The 18,917-nt window shown below is 45.6% G+C and overlaps 1 protein-coding gene across 1 annotated transcript in view; it reads right to left on the reverse strand.

The window, feature by feature from the left end:
* LOC138266888 (cornifelin homolog A-like) overlaps positions 1 to 17,205 on the reverse strand; it is a 91,429-nt gene extending 74,224 nt beyond the window's left edge. The window contains exon 1 of the mRNA XM_069215616.1: positions 17,081 to 17,205. The gene's annotated coding sequence lies outside the window, so the exon portion shown is untranslated. The remainder of the gene's footprint in view (positions 1 to 17,080) is intronic.
* Between the last annotated feature and the right edge of the window lie 1,712 nt (positions 17,206 to 18,917).

Raw genomic sequence — 18,917 nt, forward strand, 5'->3', positions numbered from 1 at the left:
CCAGTAAAAATGTTTAATTGATGTTGTGTCTGAACACTGGCGTGACTGACTCAGTGCAACAGCTGCCCAGGGCATTTAGAAGTACAAAAGGTGTTGGTGGCCTCATAGAAGAGAGCAAGGACACATCATACTGAACAAATTATTACAGCAATCCTACAAGAAGCCCAAAGAACACGAGCTACAAAAAACAGAAGTGGAACAGTCTCTAACAGCTGATTAATTTAAAATCATACCTGAACTTTGTGTGAGCAGACCCCGATAACTGAGGGGGTCATTCCGAGTCTGGCTGTAACTGAACCGCCGCCAGGGTGGCAGTGCAGACTGCCTTATAACGAGTGTGGCGGTTTGGCTTGTGCCAAACCGCCATTTCCCCGTTCCTACCGCCAAGAATGTTGGACCGGCCGGGCCGGGTGAGAGCATCTCCGACCTGGCGGATCACCCAATACCATCGCCGGTATTCCAAGTCCCCTTTCTGCAAGGGATTCCATGGCAGTAGCATCGCCACAAAATCCCTGGTGGAAAGGCTACTGGAACAGGAATTTGCATTCCTGTTGCCGGTAGATGACTCCCCCCCCCCACTCACAGTAGTGTCCCCCATCCCAGTAGTGACCCCCGATCCCTGTACTCACCCGCAACCCCGATCCCCGTACTTACCCCCACCCCAATCCCCATACTCACCCCGATCCCCGTACACACACACCCTGACTCTCACTCACAACACCCTTACACTTATGCACACCCACACGCATCATCATCACCACATTTACACACAGACACACACGCACGCACAAAAACTCCCCTCCCACCTCCCATTCTTGACACGCATACCACTCACACACACCCATTCACCCCCACTCACACACCCCCATGCCCCTCCCCTTGCAGAGGACACTTACCTCGTCCGACGAGGTGCTCTTCTCTGAGGAGACGGGACCCGGCTCTCCCACCCCCAGCAGCACCCCGACATCAGGACACCGCCAGGCCATATTACAGGTCGTAATACGGCTGGCAGAGTCCTTTTGGTGGGGCGGGCCGGTGATGGATCCGCCTCTGCACCGCCGACCGCCAGCATGACTACTGGAGGATTTCCGTCCAAATTGTGGCCGAAATCCTTCAGTACTCGGAATATGGCGGTTGGAGGACCGCCAGCACTAGCGGTCCTCTGGCGCCTGCAACTTCATCGGTCTAAGTAAAAGACCGCTGAAGTCGGAATGTCCTGGAGCTGAAATTCAAATAAAGTCAGGTCTGGCCCAACAAATCTCAAATCATAAATCAGAGGCAGTAAACGCAGAAAGAAACAGGCCTCTTAACCAGCAAAGCCTTGGCAGGAGCAGCAGCCCCCAACAAGGACAGCTCACAGAAACCTTCGGAGGATACAATGTGAGAATTAAAGCAGACGCTACTTTTCACTAACACCTGAGAGGGGCAGGGGATGGCAGCGTTTTTCGAGCTTGGTAGTCAAAACTCTACAATAAGCGCTGTGCTAGCCACAACCACCATTTTAGCTGAGGTTTACAGGAAGGGCTGCTTTCCATGCCTCAGCTGAGTGATTTGAAAACCCAGGCATGGATTTCACGTTTCCAGCAATTTTACAACAGGGTGAAAACCTACTCCATGCAGGGTTTTCCAGCTTGCCCTGAACTCTCATTTTCACCGTGTGATATCACCTCTTCATCGGGAAACATTGTGAGGTGAGCTGATATTGTGTGAATTGGCAGGTATGTGTCTGGCAAGCTTCCCAGGTCCACGCGAGATGGGCTGCTCCAGTCTAGTAGGTTTTTGAATACTTGAAATCTTGTTAATTCCATTGTAAAACAGGACTACAGGTCACAAAATTCAGAGTTAAATACATGGACTGCAGCAACACATCACAAATGGAACTGGGAAACGTGGCAGCTATGCCTTGGTCATGAGACAGACATCTACTATGCAATAAAGACGAAACTGAGATTCTCCTATTTGGATACGCACGTGAGCAATGTGGTAATGGAGTATCCATGATAAATGGATACATAGACTCCAGACAGTACAAAATGTTGTGGCACGCCTCATGTTGTGCATTAAAAGACGGGAATCTGTTACCAGGGCTTTGTATGAATTCCAATAGCTCCTGATTAAGAAGAGGACGTGTGTCAAGGAGCTGTTTTTATACATTGAACTCGATACAATTGGGGCCCACAGTATTGATTTATAGGATCCAGCATTATCAAGCAACCTCCGCTCTACGTTGGCAGTCTGGGTTAAGGTATTTCCAGGGAAGTTAGGTGCAGCAGGGAGTTGCTCCTTTTGGAGCTTGAAAGCAAGGAATGGAATTTTCTTTCCTACATCCTGAAGACCATCTCCCAGGAACCCCTGTTCGGGAAGCCATTAATTTTATTTTATTTTTTGCCTTAGTGTGACTTCAGAAATGGGACACTCCACTGACTAGCTGAGTGCGTTTATAAAGTTATCATTTATCCACTGATTGATTCATTCATTCTTTCATTCAGCTGTAGTCATCAACTAGGTCACCGGGTCAGCACTGCCGCTCTGTCACATAGTCTGTGTGATCTTGCCTCTTCCCTCCTGATCAGTTTTAGACTTCCTAATTCTAAGCAGAGTTTCTTGATCTGCTTTCTGAGCTTGTACTGGCTGTGGGCCCCATTTAAGTCCTTCTTTTGTTTCAGTTGTTCAAGCATTGAAACCTACCACCAGTGCTTGTTTTTGGAGGCCTCTTGTGGCAACTGATGGTACCAATCAGCTGCACCCACCTCTTTTCCAGCAGCAGGCTGTGTGTCTGCCAGTATTTAGGGTTTGTGCACGCCTCATGAGCCAAACTCAGCCATGAATTATTAGCCAACATGGGTGGAGCTAAATGGTTTTCTATAATAGACTTGAGATCAGCTTATCACCATGTAGCATTGTTCAAGGCATCCCAAGAATTGACAACTTTCTTCACGTCATTTGGAGCCAACAGATACATAAGATTACTGTTCGGACTGGCATCATCTGCCATTGTTTTTCTAAAGTTGATGGATAATCTCTTCTGTTGAAGGTTGAAGGCTTACCAAGAAGACATTTTGGTCTTTGCTAATATTTTGGAAGAACACAATCACATTTTAGGAAAAGTAGTTACGGTTTTATCAGAGCGAGGCATGACATTCAGGTGTGATGAATGCAAATTTGCAACTAATGAGTTAGACAATTTCAGTCACAGAGTATCTGATTGTGGAATAAAAACAAGGTTTTTCGTGATTAATGCCATTGAAGAAGCCAAGGCATCTGTCGATAGAGACTCCTTGTGCTCTTTCTTGGGCTTTGTAGAATATTACGCATGTTTTGCGTCAGTCTATGACCATGCTGTTGAGCCATTGAGAATGTTATTAAGGAAGGAATGCAAGTATGTAAGGTGTGGGTGCGATCATGAGTCAACACTTCTCAAGAAAAGAGCAGACAATAGCCTACGTATCAAGATCTTTAAAGCTGTCTGAAAAACAGTGTTGTACGATTGAACACGGAGCACTAGTGTGTGTAAGTGGGATGTACATAAGTTCAAGATGTATTTGTGGGGCAGTAAATCTGAACTACATACAGATCGTAAACCTTTAGTTCATATTCCCACTGGTGGTAAATGCAACAACCTGTCATCTAGGCTGACTAGATTGGTTTCAATGTTGCAAGAGTATACTTTTCTTGTCAAACATGTATCAGGTGGTATGAATTTTCGGGTGGATTGACTGCCACGGATGCCAATAGAAAGTTTAGATGATGAATGTATGATGGATGACATTGAATGTGTGGCTGCAATAGATGCTGTCCACAATCAGAACACTGCAGTTTTAAGCAAGAAAGATTTGATGAATGCTTGTCAAGCGGATGAGGTCTTGTCTAAAGTTAAGGAGTACATTATACAAGGTTGGCCAGGAAAAAAGATGTCTAACTGGAGAGTTGAAAACATTTTCCCAAGTCTCAGAAAACAGATCCATTGTGAGCGGGTTGGTTTGAGAGGAGATTTTCTTGTTACTTAAGAACAAGGGGTGGTGGAACAAGAGCCAACTGATTAAACTTACACAGCAATAGGCCAATATCATATGCAGTAAAAGTGGTTCAATTGTTGAAGCGGATTGGAGACTCTGGGTTCAACCCACAAGGTAAACAGTATTTGGACAAAAGATTGATTCAAAAATATTGAGTCACAGAAATTTTGAGTTTTAATGTTGACAGTAATATCAAATTTTAGGTAAGTGGTATAGTTTTCTATAATATCTGTGTTAATATCGTTGTCAATAATATCTGTATTGTTAATATCGTTTTCAATAATATAGTTGTAAAAAAATAGTTTTTATTATCTTTATGTGTTTAACTATATTGTAATTGCATATGTTTTAGACTGTAAAATTGTTGTTAATATATATAAATATAGTTTGTAATTTTAATTTGGTTATAATAATTTATTTATTTGTTAATAGGAGTTTATAGTGTGGTAGCTGATTGTGAGGTTTGGTGGGGTATAGGGTGGGAAGTTAATTAAGTTTAATTATTAATTATATTTTAATTATTAAGTGATAATTATGTACATTTTGTAATTCATATATTTTTATGTTGTATGTTATTTGCAAGTTGTTGAGTTTGTAGAGGTATAGGGTAAGATGTTAAGTAATAAATGATTAATTATTAATTAATTATTGATTTAATTGATAAATATGTAAATTGTGTAATTATATATTTTTAAGCTATATTTTAGGTGTGGGTTGTTGGGGTTTCCTGGGGTATAGGGTAAGGAGTTAATTTTGTAATTGTCTAATAATGAAGTATTATTTATTAATCAATTTATTGATAATGACATATGTAAATTGTGTAATCATTATACTTTTTAATTTGTATTTTAGATAAGGGTTGTTGCGTTTGTAGGGGTATAGATGGAAAGTTAAGTAATTATTAATTATCAATTTGTTATTAAAGTATTAATTGAATTACAATTATGTTAACTGTTTAATAATTATATATTTAATGGCATATATTAGTTGTTGGTTGTTTTTGTAATGTAATAGGAAGTTATTGAAGTAATACTTATCAATTACTGATTTAATACTAGTTATTTTATTACTTAATATGTGAATTGTGTTATTGTTTTTTACTTTAACTATATTCTAATGTGCACTGCTACATTTGTGGGAATATAGTGTGGGAATGTAATTAAATAATAAATTAATAACTATTGTATTTGTTAATAATTGTTTAAAATATTAATTATGTAAAATGTTTCATTGTTTTTAAATTTATATACATTTTTATATTAACATTCTTATATTTTTGGTGAATTAATTGAGTCATTAAATTATGTTATGTGTTTTAAGTTAATTACTTTCTTTACTGCTGCACAGACTGGAGAAGAAATAGTAAATGTTACCCCTCTGGAGTCCAGGGCTTTCCCTACTGTTGCACTGACTGGAGTGGGAATTCAAAATGTTACCCCTATGAAATGTAATGCTGTTATTACAAGACTTCATTTTATTTATTCATATTTTGAAATTTTTTTTAATATTATTTGATTTTTTTAAATTATGTGTGTGTGCATATATATATATATATTCACTTAAAAAACTAAAGGTTACAGGAACTTTATTGTTAGACTCACATTTTAAATGTACTAAACCACAGAAATGCCTTTGACCTGGCACAACTCACCTGCAACAACACACCCACACCGAAGATCCTGAAATGCATCCTCCTCAACATCTGCTCCCTCCACAAACATGATACCAAAATCTGGGACCTCCTTGACAGCACCACCCCGGACATTGCATTCCTCACCGAAACCTGGACCAACACCACCTCTGGCCTGGACATTGCCATCGCCAGTCCCCAAGGATACAGGATCACCCGGAAAGTCAGCCCCAGCCACCCCGGGGGTGGGGAAATCGCCGTCGTCCACAAGTCTAACATCCAACTGAGAACACACTCCGAAGACCCCATAAGCCTGATGGAACACCTTCACTTCAAACTTCAGACAAGTCCAACGTCCACCCCCAGGGGAACCCTCATCTACCGCCCATCCGGACCCGGTGCACCTTTCTCCGACTCCATCACAGACAGTATCACTGCGCAAGCCATCGCAGCCTCCAACTACACCCTGCTGGGAGACATCAACTTCCACCTCGACAACCTACAAGACCCCAACACCGCATCCCTCCTGGACAATCTCCACAACACAGGGCTCCGACAGACCGTGAGGAACCAACGCATTCAGCAGGACACAACCTCGACCCCATCTTCACACCGGGAGCCTCCGTCACCTTCAGCCACACCTCCGAACTTCCACGGACAGACCATTGCTGCATCCATTTCACCTTCAACACACCCAGCATCCTCAGACCCCAACACCAACCATCCTGTAGAAGATGGGCAAGAATCACCGTGACCAGCTCACTGCCACCCTCGCCAACTCCGCCCCTCCATCGCATACAACGACGACCAGAACATCGCTGCCTGCACCTTTCACAAATGGATTGCCGACTGCGCCAACACCATAGCTCCCCTCAAAAAGAACAACAGCAACCACGCCAAAAAGCCAGCTGGTTCACCGCAGAACTCCGAGAATCCAGACACACATGTCAACGCCTCGAGAAAATCTGGAGAAACACCAAATCTACAGAACCCCAAATCAACTTCAGAGCCTCCACCACCGCACACCACCATCTCATCAAAAGCACCAGAAAGAAAGCAATACAAAGAAGAATCTCCTCATGCACACAGCAGCAAGGAACTCTTCAGCATCATCAAGGAGTTCACCCAACCCAACAGCGAAGCAACAGACATCCCACCCTCATAAGATCTCTGCAACAAACTCAACACATACTTCCACCACAAAATCAAGACCACCTACGACAACTTCAGCGAGGACAACCTACGTGCAGAACCCCCTCCACTGGAACCCGACACCAAAAAAACAACGATCACCAACTGGACCCCCCCTCACCACCGAAGATACACTGAAGACAATGAGGACCATACACTCCGGGGCCCCCATGGACCCATGCCCCCACCACATCTTCAACAGAGCCGCTGAAACCATCGGCCCCAAGCTCCGGCTAACCATGAACCGCTCCTGAGCAGGCGCCTCCTTCCCCAACGACTGGAAACATGCAGAGATCAACCCTCTCCTCAAGAAACCCTCGGCGGACCCCACCGACCTCAAGAACTACAGGCCCCTCTCCCTGCTCCCTTTTCCAGCAAAAGCCATCGAGAAAGCTATCAACAGCCAACTCGCCTCTTTCATCGAAAACCACAACATCCTCAATGCCTCCTAATCTGGCTTCAGAAAAAACCACAGCACCGAAACAGCCCTCCTAGCCACAACGGACGACATCCGCTCCCTGCTGGACAAGGGAGAGACTGCGGCCCTCATCCTACTCGACCTCTCGGTGGCCTTCGACACAGTCTCCCACCACACCCTGATATGCCAGCATCAGAAACAAGGCCCTCGACTGGATCTGATCTTTCCTCTCCAGCAGAACTCAACGAGTCAGACTTCCCCCTTTCCTCTCGGACCCCACACCTACCACCTACGGAGTTCCCCAGGGATCCTCCCTCAGCCCCACGCTGTTTAACATCTACATGGCCCCGCTAGCCACCATCGCCAGAAACTACGGACTCAACATCGTCTCCTATGCTAACGACACCCAACTCATCCTCTCCCTATCCAACGAACCCAACACAGCCAGACACAACTTCCACAAAGGCATGGGAGCAGTCGCCAACTGGATGAAAAGCAGCTGCCTACAACTCAACGCAACTGAAGTACTCATCATGAGCTCTCAACCCAACGTGTGGAATGACTCCAGTTGGCCCCACCCACCCTCGGAAGCCTGCCCACCCCCACGAACCAAGCCCGCAACGTCGGAATCATCCTGGTCTCCAAACAACATGGACCACCAAATCAACTCAATTGCATCCACCTGCTTCTGCACCCTCCACCTCCTACGCAAGACATTCAAATGGATCCCCCTCGAACACAGAAAGTCCGTCACACATGCCCTCATTACCAGCAGACTGGAATACGGCAACCCGCTCTATGCCGGAGTCATCAAGAAACTCACCCACAAACTACAGAACATCCAGAACGCCACCACCAGGCTGGTCCTCGACCTACCTCAACACTGTCACATCTCCGAGCACCTGCGCACCCCACACTGACTCCCCATAGAGAAAAGAATCACCTTCAAGATCCTCACCCACGCACACATAGCCCTCCACAACACCGGACCAGTCTACCTGAACAGGTGACTCAATTTCCACGTACCCCACAGGACCTTACGCTCAGCCCAGCTCTCTCTCTTCAAAGAACCCTGCATCAGAAAAACAAGAACAGGGGTTCGCTCATTCTCCTACCTCACCACCACAGCCTGGAATGCCCTACCACCCCACCTCAGACAGACTACACCCCTCCTCAACTTCACGAAAGAGCTGAAGACATGGCTATTTGAAGACATGGCTATTTGAAGAACCACTGCACTGATTGATGCCCCACCCCATCTTCAGCGTCTTGAGACCCTCAAGGGTGAGTAGTTGCGCTTACCAAACACTGATTGATTGATAGACTTAAAAAACTAAAGGTTACAGGAACTTTATTGTTAGACTCACATTTTAAATGTACCAAACCATAGAAATTCACCTGTCATAGCTAAAGTTACCTCAAGTAGCTATAACTCATTTCCTAAGGTAACTATAGCTCGCGCCTCCGCCATGCACAGTTTTCTGCTAAATAATTTTACACAAATGTTACATTGATATTATCAATTATGTTATCAAAGATGTCATCTGTGATGTATTATGTGGGATAATTAGCAGTGCATGGTGAGGGCGCAAGTTATAGTTACCTTAGGGCAAAAGTTATAGTTACCTGAGATAACTATAAAAGGTGAATTTCTATGGTTTGGTACATTTAAAATGCGAGCCTAACTATAACGTCCCTGTAACCGTTGTTTTTTTAACTGAATTTCTATGGGATTTTTTTTTAACTCTACTTCCTAACTATAACATCGCTGTAACCTTTGTTTTTTTCAGTGAATTTCTACAGTTTTTTTAACGCAAAGTAAATTTCATTACTATACGTTAATCCAACCGCCACTGCGCACAGCCTTTGGCCATGCGCAGCAGCGGTAGGCCGCACAGCCTGGCTACGGCCAACCCCTATAACTACCTAATCACAATTGTAAAGCCTCGTTACAATTGTTTAAAGCCCTGGGAAGGTTGTGGTCCCAGGTGATGTGGGGGGCCGGGTGCCCCCCTCTTTTTATTTAATCAAAGCCTCAGGGAGGTGGTGGTCCCCAGGGCTGCAGGGGACTTGGTGCCCGCCCATTACAATTGTTAAAAGCCCCAGGCTGGTGGTGGTGGACCCCGGGGCTGCGGGGGGCCCTGGCGGCCCCCCTGCTTTCATTTCATCAAAGCCCTAGGGAGGTGGTAGTCCCCCCATGCCCATGGCACTTGGCGCACGCGGGAGCTTTAGATTCAGCAATTTCCGCTGAGAATTAAAATAAAATAAATCTTGCTCTGGGGGTGTCCCCTTTTGTTTTTTTCATCTTTTTTTCTGGGACTTGGCTGACGCCGAGTCCCAAGATGGCTGAAAAACACTTTCTTTTTGAAGTGTTGTCAACCAATCAGATCTCAGCATGAGATCAGGAGGGTTTGCAGTGCCTTCGCGTCCCTCTATAAACAAATTTGTTTTTTCTTCAATTACTTAAACACTACTGAACAGATTTACACAAATAATATAAAAGTTGCTTTCTGGACCAAGAGCTACCTTTCTGCCAAATTTGGTGTAATTCCGTGTGCTTTATGGACAGTGCGCATTCTGAGTGTGCTGGAGTGCAAGGATATTTGCCTCGGATCCCTTAAAGGAGCTCAGGCCAATATCCTAGCACTGTTTCCGCCAGTCAGCCCAGCAGGAATGCGTATTGCAATGTTCTCGCTGACCAGCCAGGCACGAACATTCTAATACGCTCAGGGGGGGCATCACTGCCATTGCGGTGGCTACTCGCTGGGGATTTGGTGATCCCGTGGTGAGACCGCCAAAGTCATAATTAGGCCCCTAATTCCTGGTTGAAAGGTATGTATGATGTGGCTCAGTTTGAGGAAAGGATCTATAAATAGAATGTTAATTTACAATACTTTGAGTCTATCCCGTGGTCCTTTTCGTGACACATGATAACCTTGAATGTGTTTATTTATTTTAATATTGTTTTATCTACGTTTCTCAAGGACATCTTATATGTTTCAATATAGCTATTTCCTGTTTTATTTCTTTAGTTAGCTAACATGATTGACATAACATATGTGTAGATATGGTATTTGAATATTGTTTTTTTCTTTTCTTTTTATCTGTTTATTCTCTTCAATTTGTACTTACTTCTGATTACTGCTCACTAGTTATTCTTTTTTTTCCTTTATGTATATGTTGTACACTTTAAGAATATGTAATGGTATATGTTTTGCGGTTGGTTGGCTCCTTTTTGTGAAAATTTAATGACGAATTGTGATACCAAAAAAAGATAAAAGTGATTACTGTTGTGCTAGTTTAAATGTGTCATTGACGATGAAGATTGTAGACCTAAGGTGAGGCCTACCACATCAGTTTGAAAAATAAACTTGTAAACTGACATGCCTTCAAAAAACAACCTGTTTTTAATCTGAAACTGTCTTTGGCAAGTGCACACAGGTCAACTGGTTCATTTGCATGGCAGCTTTTATCTAGCCTGGTTCTAGCCGGGTCTCTTTAAAAAGTCAGGCCCTGGTTCAGCATTCTCAAGAATTTGCCATCACGCGCACCTCTGTCGCAGGGGTCTCCGACGTGGCTTAGCGTTTACACATCTTGGATATGTCCTTCCTCCTCTCCGCATAACTTTTGCGAATTAATTTTAACAAAGGAATAAAGCGCCTTTGTTTATATTTCTGTATTATTTCACCTTTAGAAGGTGCTGTATTGCCATTGGGGGTGATTTGATCACTGTATGTTATTTTACAAGGACTACAAAACAAAGAGATTATTGACTTATTTTCACCTCTGCTATGGCTTCAAAGTGCTATCCTACCAGGCAGGGCTTATGTTAGAGTGATAACTCTTAGTCACATGTTTGGGTTGTGGGGTACATCAACATAGGGGGCTTGTGCCGCACGATAAGCTAGACCTGTACACAATACTCCAGATGACACCTCTCGACCTGTACACAATACTCCAGGTGAGACCTCTCGACCTGCTGCAAAGATGGCCTCAGAATTGGTAATAACATTCCAGATGAGGCCTCTAGAACTGGGAATACTCAGAATGAGGCGTATAGAACTGCTTCATATGTGACCCCAGAAATGTGCATTAATCTTTCAGATGAGGCTTCAGGAACTGGACTTAAAACTCTAGATGAGGATTCTAGAACACAGTATTCCAGATGAGACTTCTAGAGGGATCCAGATGTGCACAACATTTCAGATGAGGCCATAAAAATGGGACAAACTCAGATGAAGACTCTAGATGAGGCCTGTAGGACAGATCCAAATGTAAACTCAGAAATCTGAATAACATTCCAATGGAAGTCCCAGGAGCTGAACTTAAAACTCCGGATGAAGCCTCTGGAACAGGACACAATACCCAAGCTGAAGCTTCTAGAACAGCTCTAAATGTGAATAACATTTCAGATGAGGCCACTGTTCACAAACTCCAGATGACATCTCTAGAACTAGACATAAAACCCCAGATAAGGACATCAAAATTGGACAGAAAACTCCTGATGAGGCTTTTAAAACTACAAAGAATATTCTAGATGAGGCTTCTGAAACTGTTCTAGATTTTAGCAAAGCTCGAGGTGAGGCTTCTAGAACTGGAAACAAAATTATAGATAAGGACCACAGAACTGGATAGAACACTCCAGATGAGGCCTTTAGAGGCTTCTAAAACTGCTCTGGATGTGGCCTTAGAACTGGACACAAAGCTCTAGATGAGGCCTCTAGAAGTGAACACAAAATGCAAGATGAGGCTTCTAGAACTGGACACAGCACTTCAGACGAGGCCTGGACACAAAACTTCAGATGGGGCATCAAAATTCCAGATGAGGCCTCTAGAACCAGACACAAAACTCCAGCTGAGACCTCCAGAGCTGGACACCAACTTGCAGATGAGACCTCCAGAGCTGGACACAAAATTGCAGATAAGGCATCTAGAACTGGATGCAAATTTCCAGAGGAGACACATTAGCCTAGATGAAGCCTCAAGAACTTCTCCGGGTGTGGCCCTCAAGACAGAAACAAAGTCCCAGCCGAGTCCTCCAGGAAGACTCAGGGCCTTATTAAGAGTTTGATGGATGGGTTACTCAGTCAAAAATGTGAGGGATATCCAGTCCCCTGTATTATGATGTGAAAAGAAAGCAAAACCAGGGCACTCCTAATAAATTTATTATCCGGCAGCGTTACCACACGCACAACGCGTATTGTTGAATTCTCCCTGCCTCTCGTGACCGGCGAGAGGTCAGGTGTGGGCTTATCATGGCCCTTATACGTGACATCCCATAAATTTCGGATGCCGTACTCCATACAGGCCGTACATCTTCAAAGACCGCCATCTCCCTATGTGATAAGTGACATTTTAGGACACTGTTGTCGTCAACCATTCTCTTGCCTTGAAAAAGTCTGTGTGGACGAAACACGTGTTGGCTGTTTCTGAACTCTTCCAAACATGAGGATGTGATTTTCTCTGAACATTGATTTAATTTCTCTCAGTACAAAGGAATAAAGAACTCTTCAATTTATTTTGCATTGTGGACTTACTATTCGGAGTGCCCTGGTTTTGCTTTGTTTTCACTTTGTATATACAGCACACGACATAGGAGGTTTCTTTGTATACTTTCTGTGTTTTGTGAATCTGATACCCATGGTGGTTGGGTATTTACACCAGGTTGGCACCCTCTCCAGGACTCTGCATTCTCTATACGAACTTTGTTGCTCTTCGTTTCAGATGTGCGATCTCGCTAGCATCAACCACCGTGCAGTAATGTTTCACTATTATGATGTCAATGGGATATCGTGGGACTGTAATATGGCAGACGGGATATCCATCATGTTTGTGACAGAGTAACCCCATCTGCTGAACTCTAAATCAGGCCCTCACTGATTATGATGAGGACTCAGAGATATTAGTAGCCACAGTAGAGTCACAACTGGTTTTTATTCGTACTTACATGCTTTGTTTAGGTTTGTGACGGAAGCCTGCCCATCCCAAGAGTCCACAGAAAGGGATTCTTGCAAAACAGGTGCAGCCTCTGACGCTCACAGGTGCGCTCCGAGAACCCCGTCCCGCCCTCAGGGGGATGTCTCTCTTTTTAGAAAGAGTGCCTCACCCGTGGGAGCGCCTCTCCCCTCTGGCCAGGCCCTGCCTCAGGGCGCTAAGTCGGCCTTCTCGGCAGCTACAGCTAGATGCCAAAGTAGCAACAAGCATCATGCGGCAGACCTGGGGGGGGGTCAGAATGGGGGAGGGGGGCGTGGCCTCCTCTGACAGCATTCTAATAGGATAGGTTTCCTTTGATCTACTGAAAACTCAAAAAAAAAGTTCAAAACTGACTCCAAATGTGTGGATAATATGACAAGAGTGAATGTACGAGCACACCTTGACTCGGAGACAATGATGTGTAATGGACTGAAGGTGTGAGAGATCTCAGCAGTCAACACAAATGTATCTAGACAACGCCTGTATTTTCACAAACCTTCTATTTTTGAGAAGTTCGTGTGTTGATGAATAAGTCCCAAAGTTGCTCAAATAAAACGTGCATTCATTGATTTGTTATAACTATAGTCTTGTCCTAATACGTTTTACGTCTATGTTCCTTTTCAAGTCCCTCAACGTCCCTCCTGGATTTGTAAAAACTAAATAAGGTGCCTGTATAAAAAGCAGAGGAATAAACATGATGTTCTGAAACATCTGAGCAAAAAACAGATAAATTGAAGGGAGAGAGTGAAACCCTAAGAGCCGCAGGAGAGGGGGAGTGATGGGGGTGAGAGGGTGAGTGATGGGGAGGAGAGGCCCGCAGCTTAGAGTTATGAGTCCAGGCAACTCAAAAAGTCTGCACGAAAGTAAGTCAAATTCATAACATCTCTCTCTCTCTCTCTGTCTCTCTCTCTCATCACTGTCTCTATCTCTCCATCCTCTCGCCTCTCTTATTTACATCTCTCGCTGTCTCTCTTTTATCTTTATCCCACTTATTTGTGGCTATCTCTCTCTTTTCCTGTCCCTCTGCCCCCTCTCCTGCCTCCCATTTATCTCTCCGTCTCTCTCTTTCACTTCTTTCTCTCCCCTCTCTTTACTTATCCCTCCCAATCCATCTCTTCTCTCTCTTTATTGACGGGGTTGGTCAGTACAAACCCTCTCCCTCTCCCCCTGCAGTGGTTTCCTGCCTCTGGAGAACGGAAACAGCAGTCTGTACCTGGGTCTGGCCGCATCCAGGCACTCGAGGACTGAATCGCATCAGTCACTCATTCTCTGCCTGCTCCAGCCTGCATGCCACCTTCACAACACTCTGCCTGGTATCCCCCACCTGTGACGTCAACAGCGAGTAGGCCTGGGTGTAATTTCAACTACACGGGAGTAATCGGAGTAATTTTGGTTATACCACATTACTCTTTGACACAGAATTAGCAATAATTATACAATTACTCATGCTTGTGTAATTAAAAGTAATTTTGGGGAAAAAAATCCTACTGTGGGCGCACATTTATCGGGCGCGAGCAGCCTCTTGTGCGCGCTATTCATGTTCTTGGTACACTTAGCGATATATTTTTAAAGCAAAATGCATTTTCCCATCCATTTTGGAGGCGACGAGGCATTTTCTGCTAAGAAGTAGTGCTGATCGCAGAATTAGTCTTCTCGCGTCATTATGTGGAATCTCGCTGAATTCTCAGGTAATTCCTCATCAGTATGCTACACTGATTTACGTGAATTATGCCCACCAGACATATATCCGTGAGGCATCAAGACTGCCTGAACTCAGTAGTTCACAACAGTAGCTCTTTAACTTCATGCACCTGCTGCTTTTTTTGGGGGGGGAGGGGCAGGGGGGGTTAAACTTTTCCCCAGTTCTTGAATTGCAGTTTAGGATTGAGGTGCATAAGATGAGCTATGTACAGGAATCGTAGAACAAGAATGGCAGCGAGTGCTTTAGGGTGGCGGTAAGATACCTTGTTAGAACTCTGTAGTGTCTGTTTGGTATTCTTGTCGGAAGCTAAGGAGCTCCGTATATTCTACTGGTGCTTCGGCCCATACAAACCTGTGAACATGAAGGGGGTTCGACATCTATGGAAATGCACAGTTATACAAGGATCCTTCCTAAATCGGACTCTTTTCAATGCATACATGATCCCTCTAGCCAGCATCATCCGCTCACACGACATCAACGTCCTCTCCTATGCCGACGACACGCAACTCATTCTCTACCTCACTAACAAGACGCCCAGTGCTTGGATCAAGTTCAGTGCCTGCTTGACTGAAATCGCCCACTGGTTGAAGACAAACTGTCAGAAGCTGAACACCAACAAGATCAAAATGTTGATGTTCACGAAGAGCATGTCACCTTGGGACAACAGAGGTAAGACCGATAACCCCCTCCACCACCCACACCAAGAACCTCGGGATCGTCATCGACAGCAAACTACGCATGATTGCCCAAATAAACGCCTCTCATTGCCTCATACTGCCATACCCTGAAGATGCTGTGGAAGATTTTCAAACGACTTCCATTCAGATCCCAGAAAACTGTCACACACGCTGTTGTCACGAGCAAACTTGAGTACGGGGACATCCTCTAAGCCAAGCGCCACTACCTCCGCATACAGAAACAAGCACAATTAAAACTCCTCCCCGACACTTTCACTGACCCAGCATACCTCAACAATCGCATCTGCTTTCACAAACCTTCCAGACGCCGATGGTGGTCTGCACTCCGACTTGCACACGTCCCACACATACGGAAAACAAGGTCTGGTGCTTCAGCCTTTTCCTACGTGGCTCCTAAAGCACGGAACGGCCTTCCAATACAGAGAAGAGACTCCTCCTCTCCTGAGCTCCGCAAGAAGCTGGAGACCTGGCTTTTTGAGTTGTCCCACTAGGCCCTGGCTGGACTCCCACCTGCTCAGCACCGGGACAGCCTCCGGGTGATAGTGCGCTCTACAAATCAGCATAACATAACACAACACAAAATAACACTTGGCAAGTGAAGTGCACGGATTGCCACACAGGGGGGGGGGTGTAAGATGACCAGAGTCACAGATTGCTGGTCCTGTGCCGAGGGGGGCATTAGAATGCTGGTCCCCAGGTTCCAAAGCCATCCACTTAGCCCAAAGTCCTCCTCTTCATGTGCGAGCTGAGGAGCTTTGACAGAGCTGTGTGCAGCTCTTAATACTGGAATAGCCGGGAGAGCTGAAGGTCAGGATTGAGATCCACTGGCAAAGCAGTCAGTGGCTCCTAGGACTGAGGTCACAGGGGGTCCTGCGAGCCCGGACAAGGTACATTGGCGGAGCTGTGCGAGGGTCCTGGAGTCCCCACCACTGGAAAGGCAAGCGCAGGACTCGGTGCTGTAGCAGAGCTGTGTGGCTGCACTGTCCTGGTATTAGATTAACAAGGGATGCTCTAACTCCAGGACAAGGTGCATTGGCGGAGCTGTGCGGGGGTCCTGGAGTCCCCAGCACTGGAAAGGCAAGCGCAGGACTCGGTGCTGAGGCAGAGCTGTGTGACTGCACTGTCCTGGTATTAGATTAACAAGGGATGCTCTAACGCCAGGACAAGGTACATTGGTGGAGCTGTAAGCATTACTGGAAGAGTCTACAGGGTGTTCCAGCTGAGGAATGCTGGGCATCGACTGAGACGTGATTTGAAGGGGTGCTGTGCACCAGGATTGAGGTGCATTAGCTGAGCTCGACTTGGATCCTGTTCTGAAATAACACTTTTGCAGCCAGGATCGATGGTGACAACACAGAGCTGCTCTCACAAGAAAGTCACCCTCAGAGGTCGCGCCATCTCATCCCGTTACATTTAATATTCAGAAATAAACACAGATGTTATTGCACCAACCTGTCTCTCTTCTCCCTCTGTGCTCTGTCTTCTGACCTTGCCCTCTCGCCTCCACCTGCAAGTAACCGGGTCCCTTGTTAGTCCCCCCGGGAGGTACCCAAGGGAAGCTCTGCGCACGAATGAGCGCCACCAGGAAGTGTTGGCGCTTTACCTGCTCACAAATGAGTCAGAAAACTTGTTCTGCACGAATGTGATGTCTCTATCACACCCACCCCATCACCTCATGACCTCTCCCTGCCTGCCAGGACTCTCCGACCACACAGCGCCTAGAGTGCGGACGGGCGTGCATTTGGACTGAAAAACGAACTTCAACAGCAACCTGGCCAGCGCCTCAGGGGGTAAAACCAGAGGCATCTCATACACATAAATGTAAATAGGACGCAGGAAGCAACTCTCCGCTGAAGCGCCTCGAGCAAGGAGCGCGACAGACTGCACACATTCGTGGAGAGGAATGGGCCAGAACCAGGCTTTACTGGCCTCCTGTGCGCGAGCTGTCCAAAGTTGTATTTTGCCAACCGACGTGCCTAAAACTAAGCTTTTCGGTCGGGTAACACCAAAGTAGTGCACCCTAATCTCTTCAATTACCCTCTTTACCCTACACAAACATTCAAAGGAGTAAAAATAAAGAATCAGGGATTAGGGTGAGCAGATTTTGAAAAGCAAAAAAACAGGGATTTGTAGCAAACATAGAAGGAGGACTATTATTTGACCGAGGCCCGGTTTGGAGTTTGGGGAGAGGGTTCTCTGTTGCAATAGCTATGCAAGACGGAATGTGCACCAGCCTGATTTACAGACAGGCAGAGCTTTTCTATGTCAGCGACAAAGACTACTGTCACTCGCATTCTTGTCAGACATCCTGACGGAAAAAGGGCAGTGGGACGTTTGGCCTTTCACCACCCACCAGTTTAGAGAGGGAGGTCCAGTGGCCAGTTTTACTCTCCAAGTCACCCTCTACTGCAGTGAGAAAAGTGGCGGTAAGGAAAAGTTAGAACTCCCGTGATGCGAAGCTCAATATTTTTAGTTTTTTCAAAAATCGAATCTTGGTTTGGGATTTTGTTATTCAAAAACAAAAACAGGTCAGTAACTTTACTGAAAGTACTGCCATTTTGACGAAACCATCTGTCAAACTTTTAATACATTCTCAAGAACCACTGTGATGGCGGTTCCTACCATTGTTAAAAGATGTCCACTGGGCTGGTGGATTTTTCTAAATTCAGTGTATGTTTTATCTTAAACATCAGCTTGTCATTTTCATTGGGTGCATACATGTACTACAACCCATTAGGTAAAGATTTTGGACCTGATTATGGACGGCCAGCCTCGTGGTGGCTGATGGACCACCGCGGCTGTGGCAGTCCAACCGCCACATTACGAGGTTGTCAGGCAAACCCACCAACCTACCACCATCCCCGCCAGGATGTCAGATCCTGACAGGCTCTCAGCGGTGCAGGTTGTAATCAGCCAGGACAGTGCTGAACTCAGCACCGCCCTGCTGATTACAACCTTGTACTCTGCCAGCCTTTTCATGGCGGTTCAGCTGCCATGAAAAGGCTAGCAGAGCACAAGTGCAGGGGGCCACATGGGGCTTCTGCACTGCCCATGCCATGCGCATTTCTAGGTGCCCCCTGCATGCGTCAGCATTGCCGCTGGCTCTATTATGAGCTGGCAACAATGCTGTTGCACCTTTGCCACTGGGCTGAGCAGCAGAAACCTTGCTTGGGAAAGTCACAATGTGGCCGTCAGCATGACGGCAACCACCCCGTTGGGAGTTTGGTGGACTGGTGTGTCCATCTGCCAAACTCCTAATCAGCCGCTAATACTCAAATGCCTATGTATC

This window comes from Pleurodeles waltl, chromosome 12 (genome assembly GCF_031143425.1).
Source record: "Pleurodeles waltl isolate 20211129_DDA chromosome 12, aPleWal1.hap1.20221129, whole genome shotgun sequence".
Lineage (NCBI taxonomy): Eukaryota > Metazoa > Chordata > Amphibia > Caudata > Salamandridae > Pleurodeles > Pleurodeles waltl.